The 26,301-nt window shown below is 39.1% G+C and overlaps 2 non-coding genes across 2 annotated transcripts; one reads left to right on the top strand and one right to left on the bottom strand.

Annotated features, from left to right (window-relative positions):
* Positions 1–4,621: 4,621 nt before the first annotated feature.
* Positions 4,622–4,728, bottom strand: TRNAL-CAA (transfer RNA leucine (anticodon CAA)). Its single transcript has 2 exons — positions 4,691–4,728; positions 4,622–4,667 (listed from the first exon to the last, which is right to left on the bottom strand). It is a non-coding gene; the product is annotated as a tRNA-Leu (tRNA).
* A 9,540-nt stretch (positions 4,729–14,268) lies between these two features.
* On the top strand, positions 14,269–14,341 carry TRNAT-CGU (transfer RNA threonine (anticodon CGU)). Its single transcript has one exon. It is a non-coding gene; the product is annotated as a tRNA-Thr (tRNA).
* Positions 14,342–26,301: the final 11,960 nt, after the last annotated feature.

A 26,301-nucleotide genomic window follows, 5' to 3' on the forward strand; every position in this document is an offset into this window, starting at 1 on the left:
ATGTCAAAAGGACTTTTTGAGTGACAACTCTATTTGAAAAGTTGAATTGCTTGAAGACTTTGTCATAGAAATTCAAGAAACTTTATTACAAAATATTCACAAGGCGAAATAACTATCTTTATTTTTGAGGTATAAAATAATGTCCTGAAAGACGGGGAATATATACCTATGTGTCCTTAAAGTTTCCATAGTAGGCTCAGCAGAACAATCCTCTATTTGAGCTCTTTGATTCCTCATGCAGCAGAAGAAAGACAAATATAGAAATCAATTATTTTTATGATAGTGATATTTAGAATCTTGTCTCTTTTGCCTATTTTTTCAGACTTTGCCATGGTAAATCTTGGTCTTTGGAAATGTGAGTAGGACCCTTTGTTGCTGTCACTTATACTTTAATAATGTTGATGTAATAGGTGCAGTTGCCTTTTATTCAGTAGAAATGCTTTTAAAAAATTCATGAGAGGTTTTAAAGAATCATCACATGATCTTCCCATTTCTCCTCTGGAAACTTCTTTCTCTTGTCCCGTTGGGGCTGCAGAAGTAGGAATTTCTAAGAAATATTTCTGCTCACTCAAAAGTCTTGTGTTGGAGGGATTGTCCCATACTGGACACTATACTCCTAGTACTTCTAAAGGAATGGAAGATCTCCACAAAGCAGCAGTAGGTGATTACAATTATGAAAAGCACAGCTTGATGCCTAAAAAGGAAAAGATATGGAGAAAAGGAGAATTTGACCACAAGACAGTAACATGTCCTACGAGTGTGAGGTAGGACCCGTCCTGGAGACACTTTGGATCCATTTTAGACACAACAGAAATGTTGATGCTCCACAGGCACGAAGACTGGCACAATACCTGAACCTGTCACCCTACCAGGTGAGAGGCTGGCTACAAAAGAAGAATTTCCTGTATAGAAAATGTTTCCAGAAACAGAAGAGATCAACCAAGTATGTATTGGACTTAAAACAGCAGCAGAAGCAATCCCAGCTAAACTTCCTCCCTGGAACAAAAGCCTAGGGTTTCACATTCCATGAGACAGATCATAAACAAAGTCTGTGGAATGCTGTCCTTCTCTGCATAAAAAGCTTTCTAATTAACTTCTTCAGGTACATGTCATTAGAAACTGCTCCAGTGCCTTCAGCCCTCAACTGTATTTTTTCTTACCTCAGTTCTAAATATATGTTTAGCAGCCTACCTAAAAATAAAAATAAATGAAAATTTCCTGCCTTGGATCCCCATATCCAATTGTTCTCCATCCTCTTCTTTTTTGACATGGGCAGGCACCAGGAATCGAACCCGGGGTCCTCTGGCATGGCAGGCAAGCATTCTTGCCGCTAAGCCACGGTGGCCCGCCCTCCATCCTTTTCAAAGTCAAATTTCTTGGAAAAGTAATTTCTAGTCCCTTATCACTTTCGTATTATTAATCCCATTACTCAGAAATTGTTAGTCACCAGTGAAGAGACTTTACTATGAGACATTACTTTTTATGAAAAAAGATCTTTTTGTAAAATAATACTGGGAATGGTCAAAAATTGACTTTGGTTTAATGTCATAACTTGGCAAAATAAAAAGCTTTCAATTTTTTGTTATCTGAAACTCCCCAATTTTGCTTCTAGTCTCCTTTTTGGACACTGCTTTTTATCTTGTCCCAGAAATCACACTTGCCTAAAAACCTGCAAATATCCTCCTCTAACCCTCCCATTCTCAGACATCAAGACTGTTTAATAAATAGGTCTAGTAAATTAAGTTTGGCTTGATCTTCACTATTTCTTTGGGGGAAACCATAGTCAACAGTGATTATTTTCTTTAGATAGTATAACCACCACTAAAAATTTCTGAAGTCTTTTAGCCAGAATACATAAAAAACATTTATAATTCAATGATAAGACACATGCAAAAACAACTAGAAATAGGCAAAAAAAATGTTAATACTTTACAAAAGAAGTTATATAAATGGCCAATAATCACATGCAATGATGCTCAACATCACTATTCATTAGGGAAATGCAAATAAAAATCATAGTGAAATAATACTATATATACTCTTTAGCATGATAAACTTAAAATAAGACAGATATACCAAGTGTTGGCAGTTCTCAAATATTTCTGACAGCCAAGCATACCTTTATCATCTGTCCCAGTAATTCCATTCCTAAGTATATATCAAGAGAAGTTAAAATGTATGTCCATGCAAATATTTATGCAGAGATGTTCATAAGAGTTTTATTCAGACAAAACCTGAAATAACCCCAAGAGTTATCAACAGGTAAAAAAGATAAAGTAATGGATTATTGTCAAACTCAACAGAATATGTAAATAAAGTGGGACATATTATATGTAAACTATTTCTCAATAAAGTTAATTTTAAAAATTAAAAAAAAATTCATTAGAACTCCAGTTTGAGGAATTCCCCTAAATATCTGTAACTCAGCTCTTTTTCAGGTAGTGTTAGGTTGATTACTCAGAATGGTAAATCTTTAGTGACAAACTTTTAATAAAAAATATGGCTCTAGGCATTAGTCTCAGTTTAAGATGTTGGTGTTCAAAGACTGTAAATGTATGTTTACAAAGTAATCTGATAAGGCCTGTAGGAGAAGGTCCAGTGTGAAAAATCTCACAGTTTGTGTTTAGTAAATGAAGAAAGCTTGAGAAGAAGTAGCAGATTGAAGAACAGGTAACTAAGTGAAAAACTTCAAAATCCAGCTCAGAGGTATTCTATTTGGATGTAGTATAGTCTTGTGTCCAGTATCCATACAGTATTTTTCAAGCAACATTTAAAAGAACTATAATTATTAAAATAGATTGAGTCCCATAAATATTTTGGTAGTAAAGTTGAAAATCATAAAGTCCTGAACTTTCTTCTTACTCAAAAAGTTGATTATAAAAGCTTTTAAGCTTGCTAAATTAGGCAGTATCCTACTCCAAAAACAAGAATATACTTGTCTATGTCACAAAGGAAAATAATGCAAATGTGTTAGTAAGTTTGCAATATAACCTTGCTTTATACCTCCCACTTTGATTTAATTTACAGTATAAAGCTCAGGCATTTGTGGGGAGAAAACAATTTGGTTTTTCTCCCTTCTGGTGTGGTGCAGGGAGTTAGTTTTTTATGCCAAGACCTTAGAGTCCTCAAAGAGTTGTATAAGTTATGGCCAAAATGCAGCAAAAAATTCCAGCTACAAGTTATAATTTTGGTTTTCTCTAAATTTCTCTAAACCAAATTTTGGTTTTCTTGAGAGTACAATATTAGTGTTTACTTTTCTGATAAAAAACAAAACAAAACATTTACTGTATCACTCTTGCCTGCCTTGTATTTTATACTAGATTTCATTGTCACTCATGCTCCTTGGGTTTCTTATTGGTTTACTCAGAAGCCATGGAAAGCTGTCATTAACAGTTTCATGCTTATACCAAAGAACTAAATTTGATCCTAAGTATCTGGTATTTTGAAAATACTTCTACTGATAAAAGATTATTGGAAGTCAGTTGCAGTATTTGAAAATAAACTCTAGTCTCTCCTAAGCTATTTTATGCTTTTTGTAGAGGTCAAAGTACCTTTACAAAACATTTTTCCAAGTATGAATGTTTGTATTTGGTCGAGGAACAATACATTTAGAATTACTGTAGCTTATTTTAAAGCAAAGGAAAACACAACTGAACATGAGTTTACTGTCTTTAGAATAATTTGTGAAATGTGGTGTGGAGGTAGTTTTCATTTTCTTGTTATTTTAAGTATTGTACAGAGCTATTATTGCCTTTTTTATACCTTAAAAATTACCCCAAATATTGACAGTAAGTGCATCAAACAACAACATGTCTTTGGTATATTTAATATTTGTTCTTTGTGCAAAAACAAAACAAAACAAAAAACCCCACAAACATCGTAAAATATAAAAACAAATTAATGTTTTATAGACCCTGGGAAAAAGAATTTTCAGCAAAGTACAAAAATTTAAAGCATTCTTTTCTTTAATTTTGCATTTCCGTTCTGCAGAATAGTTCAGAATATCACTCCTGTTTTAGATAACAGAATTTATAACTGATCAAGGAAACATAATTTGGGTTATGAAAATCTTGCTTTAATAAAAATTCCTTAAACAGTGAAATAAAAAAGCTATACAGGAAGAAAAGCTCATTTAATACCAACACTGCAAGAAATCTAAGATCTTACCATTATTCCACATAGAACTTCAAACCTACGCAATTTTTGTCTTCAAAAAAATAAGGGAGGTAGAATATCAAATTATTTAATTCTCCCAAGAAATATCAAAGGGAGCTTTTAATTTAGTGCATTTTAACAGCAGAAGCACTTTTTAACTCTTGATGATCTAAAAAATGTTTTCACCACTGCCTATTTCCCTCTGGGAGAAGGAACTGAAACTAAACACCTTGTAACTATTCTAGAATTCTTCAGTTGAGGAATTTTTGTTCGTCTATTGTTCGATTTGAGGTGTGAGAGCAATTTCTTTCTTTGCTGCTGCTTCTCTGGGGTGTTCCAACACTTCTCCAGTGTTCCGAATCAATCGGAGCGAGGGGCTCTTCTGTGTGTTAAAACAGGGTTGATCCCTGAGTGTTCCAAGCTGAAACTTTTGATTGAGCATAGGGAGAACAAAAAAAGAGAACTGTGTCAGAAGTGGGATTCGAACCCACGCCTCCATGCGGAGACCAGAATCCCCAATTCCGGGAAGCGAACGCTTGAGTCTGGCGCCTTAGACCACTCGGCCATCCTGACACACAGGAACTTGGCTTCACCAGTGTCTTGCTGTAGGCTCTGATAGATCACTTTCCAACAGAATCCAGTAAAAGCAGTTTCCGGAATTCGTCGGATTACGCGGCATCTCTGAACTCACTGCGAAATGGAAAAGCAAGAGAGTAAGTGTTAGAGCCCAGGCGAGTCATCCTTTCGGTTCTGAAGCGGGGACTGGGGTGGGGAGGGGCGACGGCTGGGTGCCGCGGGCGCTTCTTCCCTCCTCTCCCGCGCTCGGCCACGCCTTTCCCTGTCCTTTGACCCGGGCCTCCCTAGCCTCCCGCCCGCGGCCGAGTTCCTCCTTCCGCACTGACCCGGTCTGGGTCTCCACCTACCGCCGGCTCCCGGGACATTTTGCCGGTGACTTGAAGCCCTGATCCAGCAGGGCCAGTTAGATACTGCCCAGGGCCGGTGGAATCTTTTACTGGACAAATGTCTACACCCCCTGCTTTGGACAAGGGGCGTGGGGGATCCTATCAAGAGAAAAGGACATTCCCTTTGTTCTCCCCGACCCAGACTATGAATTTAGGGCCGTGCTAGAAACATCTCTCACTTCGCAGTTCAGTACCCATCACAGGCTTCTGCCCTACAGGCTGCTTTACATGAATAATCCTTGGATGTTTTTCAGTAAGTACTACCCACCTTGACAGGCAGCACCTGTTTGCCTTTTGTGACTGAAGAATATGTTTCAGTGAGTGTGAAAATGAAATAACACCCAGCTCAGCCCCCAAAAAGAAAGAAATGATCCTGTTGCGATGATTTTTCTAGAATTAAGTTATGAAGGTATTGCTGTCTGCTAAAGCTGCTGGAATGCAATATACCGGGAATGCGTTGGCTTGTACGAAAGGGATTTATTAAATTACAAGTTATAATTCTAAGGCCATTTTTATATGAAATGTCCAAACTAAGGTATCAACAAGAAGATATCTTCACTCAAGAAAGTCCAATTCAGATGAGTAAAATAAATGCATTAAAAATAAATAAATAATGTGGGCCACAGTGGCTCAACAAGCAGAGTTATTGTCTGCCTTGCCAGAGACTTGGGTTCCATTCCAGGTACCTGCCCAAGCAAAAAATAAATAAATAAATAAATAATAGTTGGAACAAATGTTAAATACTAGTACCAATGAAAGGTAGTGGCAAGGGGTATAGAAAAAAAATAGGGGAACAAAGGTTAAAATATATTGGGTAGATGGAGATACTAGTGGTCAATGAGAGGGAGGAATAAGGGGTATGATATGTTGAACTTTTTCTTTTTTCTTTTTATTTCTTCTCCTGGAGTTCTTTTCCTGGAGCAAATGTTCTAAAAAATGATCATGGTGATAAATATACTATTATGTGATGATATTGTGAGCCATTGATTATACACCATGTATGTATTGTTTGTATGTTAAGAATGTTCGTGTATGTATGTTGTTCTGGTTTGTCAATAAAAATAAAAAAAATTTTTTAATGAATCTTGATATCCCATCTCACATCATATAAAAGTTCAACTCAAATTGGATCAGAGATGTAAGCAAAGAGGGTAAAATTAATAAAATATCTAAGGAAAAAAAGGAAAGTCTGATTGCATTTGGGGTTCCTCTGTCACATGGGAAGGCACATGGCGATATTTGCTGGCCCTTTGCTGGTAGGTTTCCCTGCTTTCACCTCCTGGTTCGAGTGACTGCATCCCTGAGCGTCTCTCTGTCTCAAGCATCTGTGTATCTCGCTCTATGTGTCGACTCTCTTAAGGACTCCAGTAAACTAAGATCCACCTTGAATGGGCGGGAGGTCACAGCTCTATAGAAATAACCTAATCAAAATGTCCCACCCACACTATTGGATTTTAAAAGTGTGGCTTTTCTGGGATACATAAGAGTTTCAAACCAGCACAGAAGGAGAGAAACAGTTTAAAATTCTTGTAGAGAGGACTATCACTAAGTTTCTATAATTAAACTGTATGCAAGTTTGAAGGTATTATGTACCCCAGAAAAGCCATGTTTTAATCCTGATCCAATCTTGTGGGAGCAACTGTTTCTTTTAATCCTAATTCAATAATGTAAATTGGGAAACTTTGATTACATTATCTCCATAGAGATGTGGTATGCCCAGTTGTGGATGTGACCTTTTGATTAGGTGGAGATGTGACTCCCATTCCACGTGGGTCTAGATTAGTTTACTGGAATCCTTTAAAAGAGGAAACATTTTGGAAAGAGTCAGAAATGACAGAAACAGCAGACCCAACAGAAATTTCAGAGTAGAGCTGACATAGATGCCAACACTTGGGGAGCAGACACGTGGGTGGTTGGTGATGCTTGGAGCCCAGCAGTCATTGCCTTGGGATAGTAAGCAAACCAGAACCTGGAGAGAACCAAGGGAAGCCAGAGAAGAAAGTGAGCCCTGGAGAAGCAAAGTGAGGAACCCCCACAGGAACAGATGCTGGAAGCAACAGAGACCAGGAGCAAGGGACCAACAGATCCCAGCCATGTGACTACTTAGCTAACAGAGGTGTTCTAGATGCATTGGCCTTTCTTGAATTAAAGTATCTTCCCCGGGATGCCTTAGTTTTGACATTTTCATAGGCTTAGAACTGTAAACTTGTAACCTATTAAATTCCCTTTATAAAAGCCATTCCATTTCTGGTATATTGCATTCTGACAGCATTTAAGAAACTAATACAGATTGTAAAGGCCTAAATGTATAATACACTTAAATTTGGGGAGTTATTTTAAAATCTTTAATTTCCATACAAATATTATTACCATAAAATTAAATGAGAAGCATCTCTTCTAAATTATATTTATGTTTGTAGGTTTTACTCTTTTTATTTTGACTATTTATTTTCCTCTATACTAACAGTGCAATGACAGCAGTATGCAAAATTGGCAGTGTATTGTTAAAATATATGCATATGTTGAATTCTCTGCATTACTGCTTATCATACCTGTTGAAATTATATGTATATGTTTTTTGTAGAAAGAAAAATCTCTGAATATGTATTAAAAATATCTAAGAGACCTGAAAATAGATGTTTTTTGAAATCTAATGCGATATGGAATTGCAACTGAAATATGTCATAATACAATCATTTTTGATAGGTTCTTGTGGGGCACAGGGCAGTCAATATTTCATGAATTTTGGGTAGCATATTTCCTGGGAACCTCTTGATATTCATTTATTTTGTATTCTCAGCTTTTTTTTGTTGGGCAGAAACTGGGTAAGTGAAAACTGAGGGAGTAACGGCTTCTGAGTTAAGTTTTAGCCATTAAAAAAAAAAAAAAAAATCTGTGGCATTAAAGTCCCCTTTGGGGAATGGTGAGAAAGGGGGAAAATTCAACCTCCCCAAGTTGAATTCTTGATATTCTCACAAACGGTGTGGACAACCAAAGCTATAGGCTGAGCCCCCAGTCTTGGGGTTTGTTCATATGAAACTTAACCCCACAAAGGATAGGTCAAGCCTACTTAAAATTAGGGCTAAGAGTCACCCCAAGAGAACCTTTTATGTTGCTCAGATGTGGACTCTCTCTCCAGCTAACACAACAAGCAAACTCACTGCCCTCCCCTGTCTATTATTTATTTATTTATTATCCTATTGATATAGTGATAGAATTAGTGTTTCTTGTATATGGGAAAAACATGTACTTTTTAGGGTCCAGAGGATGGAATGTGCTGGTTTGAAAGGAGGTATGTACCCTAGAAAAGCCGTATTTTAAACCTAATCCAATTTTGTAAAGGCAGCCATTTCTTCTAATCCCTATTTAGTACTCAATGTTGGGAACTTTAATTAGATTATCTCCATGGAGATGTGACATACTCAAGAGTGGGTGTAAAACTGGATTAGGTGGAAACATGTCTCAACCCATTCCAGGTGGGTCTTGATTACTTTACTGGAATCTTATAAAAGAGGAAACATTTTGGAGAAAGTAGAGATTCTGAGAAAGCAGAGAATGACATAGCCATGAGAAGCAGAGAGTCCACCAGCCAGCAACCTTTGGAGATGAAGAAGGAAAATGCCTCCCAAAGAGCTTCATGAAACAGGAAGCCAGGAGAGACAGCTAGCAAATGATGCTGTGTCCACCACATGCCTTTCCAGATGAGAGAGAAACCCTTGACCATGTTTGCCATGTGCCTTTCACTTAAGAGAGAAACACTGAACTGCATCAGCCTTCTTGAATCAAGGTATCTTTTCCTGGATGCCTTAGCTTGGACATATCTATAGACTTGTTTAATTGGGACATTTTCTCAGCCTTAGAACTGTAAACCTCACAATTTATTAAATTCCCCTTTTTAAAAGCCAATCCATTTCTGGTATATTGCATTCCAGCAGCTAGCAAGCTAGAACAAGAACTGAGTTGCCTATCATGAGCTGGGTGTGGTCTGACTCACCAAGCCATAAAGTTGGACATGCACAGCAGCATTCCATCATAAAATGGAAATGGCACAGCAGCATTCCATCATAAAATGGAAATGGTATATACAAGATATGGCCGGAGCAGGTCCTGAATGCACAAGTAAGTTACATGAAGAGTGGCCCAAATGTCCATCCCCCACTCCTGCCCCATTATCCTCTCTTTCCCAGCCCAGAGCTATGACCTCTTGGGGAGTTCCTTATAGTCAAGTGACTGAGGAAGAGAAGACTTTTATCTGGTGTACAGATGGTTCTGCATGATATGGAGGGACCACTCGAAAGTGGACAGCTGCAGTACTGCAGCTCCCTTCTGGATGCTCCAGAAGGACAGTGGTGAGATTAAATCCTCCCAGTGGGTGAAACTGTAAGCAGTACACCTGTTTGTTCATTTTGCTTGGAAGGAAAATTGGCAGAAGATGTGTTTGTATACTGACTCATGGGCTGTTGCTAATGGTTTGACTGAATGCTCAGGGACTTGGAAGGAGCATGATTGGAAATTTGGTGACAAAAAGGTCTGGGGCAGAGGCATGCAGATAGACCTTTCTGAATGGGCAAAAAACAGGAAGATATTTGCATCAAAGGGTGACTTCAGAAGAGAAAGGTTTGAATAATCAAGTGGATAAGATGACCCATTCTATGACTAATAGGTCAGCCTTTTCCCCCAGGCATTCCTGCATTGCCCAATGGGCTTATAAACAAAGTGGTCATGGTGGTAGGGTTGGAGGTTATGCATGGGCTCAGCAACATAGATGTCCACTAAGCTGGCCTGGCTACACACACTGCTGAGTGCCCTATCTGCCAACAGCAGAGACCCACACCCAGCTCCTGATATGACACCATTCCCCGAGGTAATCAGCCTGCTACATGGTGACAAGTTGGTTACATTGGACCACTTCCATCATGGAAGGGGCAATGATTTATTCTAACTGCAACAGACACATACTCTGGATATGGATTTGCTTTTCTTGCACACAATTCTTCTGCCAAAATAGCCTTGCTTTTGATCAAGGAACCCACTTCAAAGCAAATGAAATGCAGGAATGGGTACATGCCCATGGAATTCTCTGATGTAATCATGTTCTCCATCATCCTGAAGCAGCTGGATTGATAGAATGGTGGAATGGCCTTTTGAAGACCCAATTACAGTGCCAACTAGGTGGCAATGCCTTGCAGGGCTGGGGCAATGTTCTCTAAGAAGCTGTGCATGCTTTGAATCAGCATCTACTCTATGGTGCTGTTTCTCCATAGCCAGAATTCACGGGTCCAGGAATCAAGGGGTGGAAATGGGAATAGCACTACTTACTGTTACCACTAGTGATCCACTAGGAAAGTGTTTGCTTCCTGTGCCTGAAACCTTGAACTCTGCTGGTCAACAGGTCTTAGTTCTTGTGCCAGTTTGAAGCTATTATGTACCCCAGAAAAGCCATGTCCTTTAATCCTCATTCAATATTGCTGAGTGAGATCTTTTTTATTGTTTTCATAGAGATGTGAACCACACAATTGTGGGTAGTAATTTTTGATTAGCTGGTTTCCACTGAGATGTGTCTCCACCCATTCAGTGTGGGGTTGTTTACTGGAGTCCTGTAAGAGGGAACCATTTTGGAAAGAGCCAACAGAACTGACAGAGTGCACACAGCCAGAGGCCTTTGGACATGCATAAAGAAAACGTCCCTGGGGAAGTCATTGCAGAAGCCTGGAGAGAAAGTTAGCAGAGGGTGCCATGTGCCTTTCCAGCTGAGAGAGAAACCCCAAACATCATCCACCTTCTTGAGCCAACATATCTTTCCAATGATGCCTTAGTTTGGATAGTTTTATAGCTTTGCCTTAATGTGCATATTTTCCTGGTCTTTGAGCTGTAAATTTGCAACTTAATAAATTCTCCTTTTAAAAGCCATTCCATTCCTGGTATATTTCATTTTGACAGTTTTAGCAAACTAAAACAGTTCCCAAAGGAGGAGTGTTCCTACTAGGAGACACCACTTGATTCTGTTGAACTGAAGTTGACTACCACCTGGTCACTTCGAGCTACTCATGCCCCTGTATCAACAGGCAAAAGAGGGGATTACTTTACTTGTTGACCCTGGCTATCAAGGGAAAATAGGACTGCAACTACACAATGGCAGTAAGAAAGAGTATTCCTGGAATACCTGAGATCCCTTAAGGCATCTCTTACTACTACCATGCCCTGTAATTAAAGTCAATGGAAAACTGCAACAACTCAATCCAAGCAGGACTACCAATGGCCCAAAAACTTCAGGAATGAACTTTTAGGTCATCCCACCAGGCAAAGAACCACAGCCAGCTTAAGTGCTTGCTGATGGTAAAGGGAACATGGAATGGATAGTGAAAGAAGGTAGTGATAAAAATGAACTATGACCACATGATCAGTTACAGAAATGAGGACTGTCATGGCATGAATATTTATTTCTTGCTTTGTAATGAATATGTTTGTATTTGCACATAAAGCAAATATCTTTGTTTTTCTCTTTATCTTATCCCCTTTATCATATGACATAAGTTGTATTGTTCATGTTATAGTATTTAAGGTATGGGATATCAAGTTTAAGAGTGATTATTACCCAAGGATTTGCACCCTTTTCTGGAGAGATTTAGTGTGTTTTTGGTTGTCTACAGGACAGTTAAGTATTGTTAGGTGAAAAAAACTGTCAGTTATTGTTTTCTATTTAGAGATTAGATATGGCTTAAGGTAATATGAATAGCTGTTAAGTTGACAGGAAGTGGACTGTGATGGTCAGGTTCATGTGTCAACTTGACCAGGTGATGGTGTCCAGTTATCTGGTTAAGCAAGCACTGGCCTATCTGTTTCTGTGAGGACATTTCATGGACTTAAATCATGAACATGTTGGTTGCATCCATGGCCGATTACATCTGCAGTTGGCTAAGGGGAGTGTCTTCTGCAGTGAGAGACACTTAATCTAATCACCTGAAGTCTTTTAAGGAGAATTCAGAAGAGAGACTCTCTTCCCTTCAGTCAACCAGCCAGTCTCTCTTTGGGAGTTTATCAAGACCTTCATTGGACCTGTCAGCTTGTGGCCTGCCTTAAATTTTTTTTTTTTTTTTTTTTACTTTTGCACCCCCATGATTGTGTGAGACACTTTTATAAATCTCATATTTACAGATATCTGTTGTTGGTTCTGTTTCTCTAGAGAACTTTAACTAATAAAGTCAATATTATGCACTTTAAAAGAGAATTCCTTCTCCTAGTATAATTAGAAAGAGGTTTATGAAACAAATTATGTATCTCACAAAGGCCCCAAGAGAAACAGAATGGGTTGTCCTTCCAGAAGGAGCAATACAGCAGAATGTAGCCTGGAAATACCACTGCAGATTTAGCCCAGTGCTTGGTATGAAACAAGATATCACTTGAAGTCATAAGTTCCTCACATTCTCCATATACTTTCTTGGCCTTAATAGACAAAAGCTCTGCCTGCCCTGTACAGTTTCAGCGGGGTACATCTGTTGGCCAGCATCTATACCTCATACCTGCGTCCTCACTTCATGGAAGTTTATAGCAAATACATTTGTATTCTTCTTTGCAATGGCTGTCCTCCCAATATAGGAAAATAAAAAATGTCTAGAAATAAATATTTCTTATAAGCTGCTCAAGTTCCTATTTCCCCTATGACCCAAGGTCTATCTAGGATAGAAATTCACGACTCAATGAACTCCTGGAAGGTATCACTACAAATTGCAATAGTGTGCTGATTATTCTCCATTGGCCCTTCTAGGCATTCCATTCTCTGCCCTACTCTGTGCCCTGGAAGTCTGCACCACATGGGTTTTCTTGTCTCCTTGCTTCACGTTAGATCCGGGCAATGGAAAGTACCAGCAGGAGATCAGACAGCAGGAAGAAAGAGGTGTAGGTGGACATATTTTTCCACTCTATCTCTGCCAAGCCGTGTTCCTCTACAGGCACAGCTCCTGGTGGGTGACTGCTTTCCCATGGCCAGAATTCTTTCCAAATCCTGGCAACCCAGGTCCTCCCCCTTGCCCTTAATGTCTGGGATGCTAAAGACTTCCACTGTTCTCATCTCTGATGGTTTCCTCCGATCTTCTTGGTTTTCTTAACATTATACTAAAATATAGTATATCTGTAAAGAGATCATCCAGTAATCTCTCCTCAATTTGCCCTTCTGGTGTGCTACCTGCCTCCTGTTGGGCACTGATTAAAACAACCAGATTTTCCCAAGTCCACCTCAGAGAGCTTCCCCTCTTGACCATAATGGACGGAAACATTTCAAGAATTGGACCTATAGCAACGTCTGTGACATGAACAGTAATTTTCCTACATTTGTGATTTCCCCAATAGAGAAAAATTGCGTCTAGCTTAGTGACACAGAGCCCAAGGGTCAGGTCCTACAGTTTCTGAGTCCCGAATCACTTGGCTCCCCAAATCACATTCATCAGAGTAAAGTTAAATCAATGAGCATTTAGGAATATTACTCTAGAATCTTTTGTTATTCTGTATTTTGTATAATGTATTTTCAGTAGTCGAGTAGTTTTCGTTGGTGCTGTTTAACTGAGACCTACTGTTTCCTTTTGAGCCGGCTATGAAACCTTGAGAGTAGAAAGGAAAAGTATTTTTGCTTCTCTTCGGATGCTCTCTAGGGACGGCTCAGCAACTGCCCAGGAGTCCTGACTTGGGACGGGAGACCTGCAGTTCGTGCTTGAGCTCTCTTTTTTAATCCGGTCTCGATCCATTGTGGTTGTTGCTTGACCGAGCCGAGTCCCGAGACAGCTTTTTCTATGCCCCTCCCAATCCCTCACAATAGTGGAAGTTACGTGTGGCAATTCTCTGGTGTCCATCACGGTTCCATCGCACCGAACTCTTGTATTTTCATTCCAGCGCCATCCAGTACAGAGGAAGAAACTCGGCCTGGGGTTTGCTGCCTGGATGAAAACTCCGGAAGGTCTTTCATTCTCAAAGGCCGCCGCCCCTGGTCTCAGTTCCATTTCTGTCGAGAGTGAAGGAATTTGTAAACAGCCCAGAGAACCGCAAAGGAGATGATGGTGGGACATCGAATTTTCGAGGAACCAATACCTCCACCCCATCCCAAAGCTGAGATTGTATCTACAAATGTTTAGGATAAGGAGTAAAATGAGTCTTACGCTAAGGCTCCGTAGCTCAGGGGTTAGAGCACTGGTCTCGTAAACCAGGGGTCGTGAGTTCGAATCTCGCTGGGGCCTATAGGCGCTATTTTGAAGGGCTCCGTTTTCCACGTTGACACAGAATCAGAATTTTTTAACGTATGGACATCTATTAAACACTACCTTCACATCACACAGATGGTTTGCCAATTTAGGTAGGGTGTTTTAAAACAAATTCCTCAGAAGAGATTAAAACAAGGTTTGACTTAACCGAATTGTTGATGATACAGGAAATTCAGCTGTAGGGTACCATTTTCCAGTAAATAAATTTGTAATGAGTTTCAATTCCTTGCAACCCAAAAAGACCTGACTAATTTAGCCACCGTTGTCCTAAAAGGCTGTGTTATAATTGTCATTTATATATATATATTTTATCACATAGTTGTATATTCATCATCATGATTATTTCTTAGAACATTTGCATCAATTCAGAAAAAGAAATAAAAAGAAAACAGAAAAAAAATCATCCATGCCATACCCCTTACCCCTCCCTTTCACTAATCACTAGCATTTCAATCTACTAAATTTATTTTAACATTTGTTCCCCCTATTATTTATTTATTTTTAATCCGTATGTTTTACTCATTTGTCCATAAGGTAGATAAAAGAAGCATCAGACACAACGTTTTCACAATCACACAGTCACACTGCGAAAGCTATATCATTATACAATTATCTTCAAGAAACATGGCTCCTGGAACACAGCTCTGCATTTTCAGGCAGTTCCCTCCAGCCTCTCTGTTACGCCTTAACTAAAAAGGTGATATTTATTTAATGTGTAAGAATAACCTCCAGTATAACCTTTTGACTCTGTTTGGAATCTCTCAGCCGTTGACACTTTGTTTTATCTCATTTCTCTCTTCCCTCTTTAGGTCGAGAAGGTTTTCTCGATCCCTCAGTGCCAAGTCCCAGCTTATTCTAGGATTTCTGTCCCATGTTGCCAGGAGGGTCCACACCCCTGGGAGTCATGTCCCACGTAGAGAGGGGGAAGGCGGTGAGTTTGCTTGTTGTGTTGGCTGAGAGAGAGGCCACATCTGAGCAACAAAAGAGGTTCTCTTGGGGGTGTGTCATTTCTATTTAAAGGACTCTAAGCAACCCTAAGGACAGAAGTTTTATCCCATTCATATTGTATCCCAGAGCATTGCAGAGGATGGACCCTTGTACTGGTTAGTGATGGTTTGTAGCAAAAGAAATGTAAACGAAGTGTGATGTGTTTGCACATTCCTTAGGAAGTTTAAAAATTGCCTAAAAAAAGAAGAAAAAAGTGCCTAGAGATCAAAGAACCAAGATCAAGTAATATAGAAAAATAAAGTAACAGCAGCAGTGCAGAAGGCACTCAATGTATCATCCCATAATTGGAATTTAGCTGCCCTCAAAAATATACACCTAATGGTAACATATAAATGACTTACATAAATTGTTAAAATCATAATCTACATCATAGATTAAAATTATGGAATTTCCCTACAGCACATTTATATAAGTAATTAATAATAGAATAATGCTCAGAAGCCACAAATACATTTCTCAAGAAAGTACTTTGGATTCTTGAAATAATCCAATACACTTTACATTGTGCCATATTCAAGATTTCTACCTTAAACTGCTTCAAGACGCAGAATCGGCACACATTATTTGTTTCCACTAAAATCAGCCACTGCAGCTTTCTACTGATTGCAATTCAGGACTCTGGTTGTTCCTCCAAGACCTCAGGGTAATTTATGTTTTCATAACTTCATGGATACTGCTCTCTCTGTTTGAAACATAACTCTATCCCTTCTAGCTAAGCCCTATCCGTCTTTCAGAATTCAGTTTGTCACTTTAGTCTTAATCTAGGTGAGAGGTGCTGTTTCATGTACTTGCATACTACCATTTGCACACCTTTATTGGAACATATATTTGCATAATATCTACCAAATGATTGATTTTTTTTCTCTCTTTTTCTTACTAAAACATAAACTTCTTGAGTATACGAACCAAGATTTCTTTAGGGATGAATCACAACCTGCCAGTAGGCACTCAACATATGTGTGATCAATTTTTTTTTTTATGAATGAATGAATACTACATATCCAAATCTGCATGTGCTCTACAGGCAGCCAAAATTATTAGGAAATTATTTAGTCTGGGGTTAACAGAAAATAGTCTTGAAACCTAAAACTATCTTTGTAATGATTTTTTTTTTTTGCATGGGCAGGCACCGGTCTCTGGCATGGCAGGCAAGAGTCCTGCCACTGAGCCACCATCGCACCACCATGTAGTGATTTTAATGTGTCAATTTCTGTATTTCCAGCTCATCCACTGAACTTCAGAGGCTATGATTTTGACACATGTTGGGAAAAAGCTGTAAATTTCATGGATCCTTTTTTTTTGGTAATTTTAAAATGCAATGCACAGGGCAAAATAGACATCTTTCTTGATGTAAAAGTCTTATTAGTTTGTTTTTTGGAGGTGTCTTTTTATTTTTGTTGCGTCATGTTTTGTTTTTAAGTGTGATTTTCCTTACCAAAATCTTTTTCAAAAAACATTTTTTATTGTGAAATATAGCATATATACAAAAAAAAGCAATAAATTTCAAAGTCCATTGTAACAAGTAGTTATAGAACAGATTTCAGAATTTGGTATGGGTTTGTCCCATCCCAAAGGGGCTTTTCCAGCCCAGAGAACAAAGAACACACCAGGCACAGACTGAGACATGAGCCTTTATTATAGGGACTTACTTAAAGGAGTGAAGAAAGAAATAAATCTAGGAGTCAAGTTGCTCTGATAGGGGCTGATACAGAGTTCAGTGTGAAAGGGTTTTGCTTTGATCGGGGAAGGAAGGGAGGCGGCGGGGGAAGCAAAGTTTTATAGTGCACGTAGACAAAGAAGGCACAGAGCCAAGAGAGGACATGTATGTGTTGCTAACTTAGTTAACTCTTTTGTTTCATAATGTTTGTCTCTCTGGACACAAGTTCTCATGGACTTAACCTTGGGGAAATATAACAACGGCACAGAACTGACAGAGCACGTGCAGGAATGTGCATAATTGCTGGCAAAGTTGGAAGATTTGGGGGATATTGAAAAATGCAAAAATATTGTTATGTTACAGGGTTATAGTGCCACAATTTCAGATTTTTCCTTCTACCTGCTCCAAGACACTGGATACTAAAGAAATATGAATATAATGGTTCAGCAGTCATACTCATTTGTTAAATCCTGTCTTTTCTGTTATAACTCTTCCTTTTCCTTTGATCTTTCTCCCAATCTTTAGGGGAATTTGAGCTATACCCATTCTAACTTTTTTGTGTTGGGAAGGGGTGTCGATAATATGGGTGGGGGACAGAACTAACTGATGTTCTGGAGAGGCTGGCCCCTGTGAGTTTCAGGACTTATCTGGCCTAGGAACTTCATGTGGAGGTTCTAAGTTTCTGGAAAGTTACCCTTGTGCGTACAACCTTTGTAGAATTTCAGATAAAACCCTGGTATTCTTTGGCGTTGGCAGGAATGGTTTTGGTTAGAGTGTTACAAAGCAAAATTTTCAGATAATGGGGGTATGGGGTGGAAGAAAGAGACAGAGAGAGAGGATGAATTATTAAAGAAACTTTTAAATGTCTCTGCAGAAGGATGCGTTATATTGATAATGGTAGTGAGTAGTGGTTGTAAAGGTGCCTCAAACATCCATTCAATAGAGTCCTGATAAACAACTTTTTGTTAACTTTCTATTGAGAATATTGTTTAAATATTTTAATCAAAAGTATACAATCAGTGGCTCACTGTATCATCACATACTTGTGCATTCATCACCATGATCATTTTTAGAACATTTGCAGCACTCCAGAAAAAGAAATAAAAAGGAAAAGTTCATATATCCCATACCCCTTACACCTCCCTCTCATTGATCACTAGTATTTCAATCTACCCATTTTTTAATCCCTTATCCTCCCCATTATTTATTTTGTCTTTATTTTTTTTAGTATATGTATTAACAAGTCTTCATACACATACACTCCATACCTGTACAATCAATAGCTCACAAATCATCACATAATTGTGTATTCATCACCATGATCATTTTAGAACATTTGCTTCACTCCAGAAAAAGAAATAAAAAGAAAAAACACATACATTCCATACCCCTTACCCCTTCCTCTCATTGGCTACTAGTATTTCCATTTACACAGTTTATTTTACACCTTATCCCCTCCATTATTTGTTTACTTTTTATCCATATTTTTTTATTCATCTGTCCATACTCTGGATAAAAGGAGCATCAGACACAAGGTTTTCACAATCACATGGTCATATTGTAAGAGCTATGTATAATTATACAATCGTCTTCAAGAATCAAGACTACTGGAACACAGTTTAACATTTTCAAATACTTCTCTCTAACCTCTCCAATACACCATAAACTAAAAAGGGATATCTATATAAAAATAAGATAAGAATAAGAATAAGATAAGCATAAGAATAACCTCCAGCATAACCTCTTGACTCTGAAATCTCTCAGCCACTGAAACTTTGTCTCATTAATCTCTTCCCCCTTTTGGTCAAGAAGGCTTTCTCAGAGTCATGATGCCAGGTCCCGGCTCATCCTGGAGAGTTGTGTCCCATGTTGCTAGGGAGATTTACACCCCTGGGAATCATGTCCCATGTAAGGGGGAGGGCTATGAGTTTACCAGCTGAGTTGGCTTAGAGAGAGCAGCCACATCTGAGCAACAAAAGAGGTTCTCTGAGTGGGGGTGACTCTTAGGCATAATTATAAGTTAGCTTAACTTCTCCTTCAAAGAAGTATGTTTCATAGGGGTGAATCCTAAGATTGAGGGCTCAGCCTATTGAATTGGTTGTCCCCACTGCTTGTGAAAATATCAGGAATTCCCCAAATGGGGAAGTTTAATATTTCCTCCTTCCTCCCCAGTCCTCCAAGAGGACTTTGTAAATACTTTTTTATTCTTTGCCCAAATTACTCTGGGATATATTGGGGCATCACACAAACCTGTACAAACCAACAAGATCTCACTTACCATTCAAGATTCTGTGTAATTATAGTGTTTGAATAAATTGGCCATACAAGTTAAATTATATGTTGTATCACCAAGAATATAATTTTTGCACCAAATAAATATCTCTCCCTTTGATCTCAATCAGGAGTTGAAATTTTAACATATGGACTATATTATCCTTTACACCCCTGGGAGGGGTAAATCCTGGTTTGCCTCAGTCCTATCCAGATCAGCTTCATTCATATCTCTAATAGAAGTCTGCTCACTTTTTCAGCTTTTTAACAGTTCCTGTATGGGATAATGCTAACTTTCATAGCTTCAGAGCTCTAACTCTGAGTCTCAAGTGTCACATAAATACCCAAAGTTTCAGGGAATGACCAGGTTATATACAAATAGCTCAATATCTCAGAATTTAAAAATAATAATTACAACTCTGGAATAGATGTGACTGTTGTAAAAGCTTACAATCTAGGAAGCTTTACAATAGGGTCCAATCTGATAACCCATGCTCTCAACTTCAATTCTTTGATTTTGTATACTATACATAGTTTATATGAGTGAGACATGATAATATTTGTCTTTCTGAAGCAAAAGTGTAAAATTGGCCAGTATGGTTCTCAATGTATGTAGAGGAAATATTTATGACAATTATATAATAAGTGGGGACTAGCAAAAGGCATTTAAGGGATATAAGGTTGCAATACTTCACCTCAATTGATGTGTATCTTGTTACTGGTAGTATTTACATGAATCTACATATGATAAAATGGCATAGAACTACCCACATTTGTTGCATCAATATCAATTTCCTGGTTTTTATATTATGGTATAACCATTGGGGGTAACTGGGTGAAGGGTATATGAGACCCTTTTGTACTATTTTTGAAAGCTAGTTCAAGATAAAAAAAAAAAGTATTGTTTTTTTTTAAAAGCTGAAGGCAAGTAGATTTAAGATTTTTTTTTACTGCATTATAGGGACTGTAAAATAAAATCTATACTTTCTTTCACACAGGAATACTTACAATATCTACTTCATACATTTGGAATAGCAGCATGAATTGCACCATTTACAAATATCTAATACCATATACCATGCACACAAATTGTGTTCATTGCAGTGTTCTGAATGCTTTGTCCAGCCTTTTTTGTTTTTGTGGTACAGCATCAAACACATTTATTTCATTTTTATTGAGTATACAAGAACAGAAAGAACATGCAAACAACATGGACCACTGAAGTGTGGGAGCACAGGTATGAGAGAGGGGAGAGGGACATGAGTAAAGGTCAGCATGGCAGTTGGTTGGAAAGGTGCTTTTTGAAAAAAAATAATTTGGAATAATGTTGCTTATGCAATTTCAGGCCAGTCTTTGAATGTGCTTGCAGGATTCCAAAACTGAAACAGGTCCTGAAACTTCTTATACCCTTGGATGGAGAAGAGCCCAAAAAAGCAAAGTAAGAGAAAATGAAGCTATATAGGTTGACAGAGAGGAAAAAGACCTTGGAGAGCAGCTGATTCAAATCACTTTTTTCCAAATGGGGAAACTGAGGTCCAAGAGGGGAAGGGACCCACCCAATTTCCCATGTGAGTTAGGGGCTGAGCTGGGGTGGCCACCCAGAACTTCTGATGGCCCTCTGGGACTTTTCCCACTATACCACATGGCCTCTTGGACAGAAAGGATAAGAACCATAAAAAGAGAAAAAGGGAAAAATAGGTTGAGGACAGACAAGCTACATTCGATATTTCCTGTGATAAGGATGATGGGGAGGAAATGGTGCCCGAGATTTTAGCTTTGCAGCTCCCCTCCCTCCTGGTAGCACTGCTTGCCTCTCCATGGAAGGAAGTCAGAGTGTAATGGGATGGAAGATCTCTGAACACACTTGCTAGTCCACAACCTAAGCCTGGTCACTTTATCCCTGCCCTGAGCCTCACACCTAGAGTCTGTAGACAGGTACCTCTGGGGGAGAGACAAAATCTGGATCAAAGATCCTCCTTCTGAGATATGCCCAAGAGTGTTCAACTCACCTAATTCCTACAAAGACAGAGAGGCCCAAGCCAAATTCCAAGTGGCCCAGAAAGGATGATACACTCCAACTTCTTTCCCGGCCCCAAAAGGGTGGAGCTCTCAAGCTGACAAGGTCAAGAAGGTTCTGTGGCTTCCCCACCAGCACTGTAAAACCTGGTGCGTGGAATGCATGCTATAGTACTCAGGGAGTGTGGGAGAGGGCCCATCAGCCTGGTCCAGAGGGAATGCAGCTGACTCTGTCATTTGAGCCTGGTCCCAGGTGCAAGGCTCTCTCTGCTTTCTGTCCTTCCCAATTGCCCACAGAGGCAAATGCTATTCTGGCTTCTTGTTCTGCTTCTTGTTCTGCTTGGCTAGCACCAGCTGAGCAGCTAAGCAGGCCAAGGCAATGCATGTAGCGAGCCCTCTTGGGGGCGTTCCTGAGCAATGTCCAGAGCCAATGTGTTGGAGAGAATGAGGAAAATGCTCTCAAGGGCCATCTTCATAGTTGAAGATGCCAACACTCACTTAGCTGTGTTGGCTAAATGATGCCAATACTCACTTTGCCGTCCTCCCAGGTCTCTCTCGCCAACTCACACCTTCTCCTTCAGCCCTAGAATAGTGCCTGGCACAAGTAGGCAGTCAAAGGATATTTGTTGAATGAATTTATTGACTGCTTTTGAAGTAGAAATGGAGAAGTGCAATGGAACTGAAGAACGGCAAGGGACTCACTGAGCTCAGGGAAGCAGCTTATAGCAGGCCAGCCTGGGAAACCCCATGATGCCAGAGAGTGATGAGAAGTTGTGGCCAGGTTTTCTCCAAAGGCTTCTGTGGTCTCAAAGCAATTTCTAGGCCTCCAAGGCCACAGATTCAAAGCTCGAATGCTGACAGAAGGTGGAGTTCCAAAGCCAGGCTCTTATACATAGTGGAGCCCTCCACTTGTTCTGGAATGCAGTTCAGACATATTGGGGCCCGCCCTGTCTGTTCACAGCCTCTTCACTGTGGCACATCAGCCCAAGACCAAGAAGAAGAGAATGATGCAGAATCTGAGAGGGGTGGAGGAAGGAACTGAGCTGGGAACTTTTAGAAAGCCAGATTAAAGCTGCTGTCTCTTCTGCAATCAGAACCACTACTTCCCTTTGGATATGGAATTAGTTACACCATGTAGTCAGGGAAAGAGGCAGGACATGGCAAAAAAAAAGAGGACCCAAACTAGTGCAAGGCCCCCAGGGAAGCAGGGGACTGAGCCAGGGAGACTTCTGGGGGACCTCCACAGCAGAATCCTAACTCTAGACCCCAGGCCTGAGCACAGACCAGGCCTGGGCCATGCCCACCTCTGGGGAGAAGGCACACGGACCAACATGTGCTGGATGGCATTTCTGTTGCTACCTTCTTGCCAACCCCCCCCTCTCCCCACCAATCAACCAATGACAAATATCATGCACTATTTTACTTGACTGAACCTGCCAGCTTCCTGCTGCAAGCCAACCCACACCCAGAGCCCAGATCTCTTGACCAGGCTTTCTAGCCTTTTTTTATGTAATTTTTTCAAAAGTTGATATTCTGTAAGGAAATTTTTGGACTTCAATGGGAAACCCTTACGTATAACAAACTTTTGTAAGTTATCTAATTCCAATTCTATGGGAGCTATTTCACAACTCTCTTCTACTTTTATTTCTACATTCATTTCAATGCTCCTGATCTATAAATGTGTCCTGTTGCTTCGCCTTTGAAAACAGCTCTAATACTCCACCATTTTACTAATGACCTAAGTAAAATCCTTACCATATGTTCATTTTTATATCTCTGAGAAAGTCATGATTTTGTCATATTTTTAAAATTACCTTTTAACAGTTCTATCATTTTTAAACAAACATCATGGGTTTTCTTTGTTTCACAATGTAAAATTATCTTATATATTAAATGTAAATTATCAAATTATTTGATTGATCTTCATCCTTACATGCACCATTTTAGGAGATAGCCTTCCTTTCTTTCTCTAGAACCTTTAATCCACAGTATTAAATAAAATTAGTCTTCAAGCATATTGCCATTTTCCCCACCTCGATTCAATTGTTTTTTTTTTTTTTTTGCATGGGCAGACTCCAGGAATTGAACCCAGGTCTCCAGCTCAGCACGTCGATTCAATTTTGATTCATAGTGGCAGCAAAATCAAGATTTTATACACTGAAAAGAAAATGCTTGTTTTCTTATTCAATATTCTATAAATTTTTTCGCAGTAAAATCTGTGACAGGTAATATTCTAGGCACAGGTAGAACAAAAGAATTTTTTAAATACCCATTCTATGATCTTTTAGGGTTTGCAATCTAGTAAAAGACAGAGATGAAAATCAATAGTAGCGTAAATCATGTAAATTTGCAACTGTGATGAATGCTCTGAAGGGAAGTATGTCCTGCTATGAGAATTTGACTTGAAGAAAGACTTAAGTAGGTAAAAGGAGAATATTTCAGGCAGAAGGAACACCTGAGGTGAGCTGTGTCTACCTGGAAAAAAAAACTTACAAAAGCCCTGTGTTACTAGAATGACCATACCAAGCAGGTGCTGCCATGGAAATCTGAAATAGTGAGGTGGATGGGGTCCAGATTTTGCAGAGCTTTCAGGCACATGAAGGATCTGATATTCAATTTAAGAGCAGTGAGAGGTTATTTCTACATTTAAAAATAAGGACCGACATACACATATTGTATGATACTACTTATGAGAGATGACTAGATTTAGCAAATATGCAGAGATAGAAAGCAATCAGAGGTTACAGGGAAAAGGGGGAAGGGGGTCTTAATAAAAAGTGCATAAGAAAAAATATTTTAGGACTGACACTCTTACTTGCATTTCAAAAAGAACACACTTGCTATGTGTAGTGACAGACTGAAGGCAAAAGGATAATAAGGCAGTATAAAAATGTAGGTAAGTTTGTATATTAGCTATCTTCAGGATGCTAGGTATGGCAGTGTGAGAGTTTTATTTTGCATGAAGGAGGTGAAATCAGTGATGAGAATGATGGCGGAGGTGGAAGCATTGGTCTGAAGTTAGTCCACAGCTAAAGGAGTTAGGAGAGAGAATGGTAGGGCATCCACCTCCAAAGTCATTGAGGAAGGCTTCAAGGAAACATTTAGAGATCTGATATGTGTAATCTGAAATATAAGGGTCACATAAATTAGTGCCTTATCTGACTCATGGCTGTAAATGTCTTGGCCATGTTCATTTTACCTGAATCCTGTGATACTGAAAAGCAGCATAGGTTAAGAAATCCCCCTCCCATCAGACTTTGACCAGAGATATGAATGAAGCTGTTCTAGTTTGCAAGCTGCTGGAATGCAATATATCAGAAATGGAACAGTTTTCAAAAAACGGTAATTTATTAAGTTGTGAGCTTATAGTTCAAAGGCTGTGGAAATGTCTAAATTAAAGCAAGACTATAGAAATGTCCAATTTAACGCATCCAGGAAAAGATACCTTGGTTCAAGAAGTCCAATGACGTTCAAGGTTTTTCCTCAACTGGAAAGGCACATGGTGAACATGGAGGCATCTGCTTTCTCTCCAGGCTTCTTGTTTCATGAAGCTTCCTTCCCTGGAGGCATTTTCCTTCTTCATCTCCTAAGATCTCTGGCTGTGTGGGCTCTGTTGCTTCTGGTGGCTCTTTCCAAAGTGGCTCCCTCTTAAGGGCTCCAGTAAGCAACCCCATCTTGAATGGGTGGAAACACACCTCCATGGAAACCATCTAATCAAAAGTTACCACCCACAATTGGGTGGATTACAGTCCCCTGGATAATCAAAATGCTCCCACCCAGCAATATTGAATAAGGATTAAAGAACATGGCTTTTCGAGGGGTAAGGGATATGGTATGTATATATATTTTTTCTCTATTATTGTTTTATTTCTTTTTCTGTTGTCTTTTTATTTCTTTTTCTAAATTGATGCAAATGTTCTAAGAAATGATGAATATGCAACTATGTGATGATATTAAGAATTACTGATTGTATATGTAGAATGGAATATCTTAATAAAAAATGATATCTTAATTAATAAAAAAAGTTAAAAAAAAAAAAAAAGAACATGGCTTTCCTGGGGTACACAAAAGATTCAAACCAGCATAGAAGCTATTCTGGATAGGACTGGGATAAATCAGAATACACGGTAAAGGATGAGATCGTCCATATTTTAAAATTTCAACTGCTATGTAAGACCAAAGGAAGGGATGTTTGGTTGATGCAAAGTTTATATTCTGGGTTACACATCACCTAATTTAACTTGTTGGGTCAGTTTAGTTAGACATTGTAAATATATGGAATTTTGAATAGGCTTTGTTGGTTTGTCCAAGTTAGTGTGATGCTCCAATATATCCCAGAGTAATTTGGGCAGTGAATAAAGAAGTATCTGCAATGTCCCGTTTGGAATTGGGGAGAAAAGAGGAAATATTCAACTTCACCATTTGGAAAATATCAGATATTCTTGTAAGCACTGGGGACAACCAAATCAATAGGCTGAGATGTCAATCTTGGGTTTGCCCCTATGAAACTTATTCCTGCAAAGGCTAAGTTAAGTCTACTTAAAATGAGGCCTAATAGCCACCCCCAGAGAACTTCTTTTGTTGCTCAGATGTGGCCTCTCTCTCTAAACCAACTAGGCAGATGAACTCACTGCCTTTCCCCCCTATGCAGGACATGACTCCCAGGGATGTAAATCTCCTTGGCAAAATGGGACAGAAATCCCAGGATGAGCCAGGACAGAGCACCATGGGATTGAGGAAGCCTTTTTGACCAAAAGGGGGAAGACATAAATAAGTCATTTCAAACACAGTCGAGAGGTTATCCTGGAGGTTATTCTTATTTATTATATAGATACCCTTTTTTAATTTATGGTGTATTGGAGTGGCTTCAGGGAAGTATCTGAAACTGTTGAGCTGTACTCCAGTAGCCTTGATTCTTGAAAGCAATTGTATAAAGATATAACGTTTACAATGTGTCTGTGTGATTGTGAAAACCTTGCGTCTG

The sequence above is a fragment of the Tamandua tetradactyla genome, chromosome 25 (assembly GCF_023851605.1).
Source record: "Tamandua tetradactyla isolate mTamTet1 chromosome 25, mTamTet1.pri, whole genome shotgun sequence".
Lineage (NCBI taxonomy): Eukaryota > Metazoa > Chordata > Mammalia > Pilosa > Myrmecophagidae > Tamandua > Tamandua tetradactyla.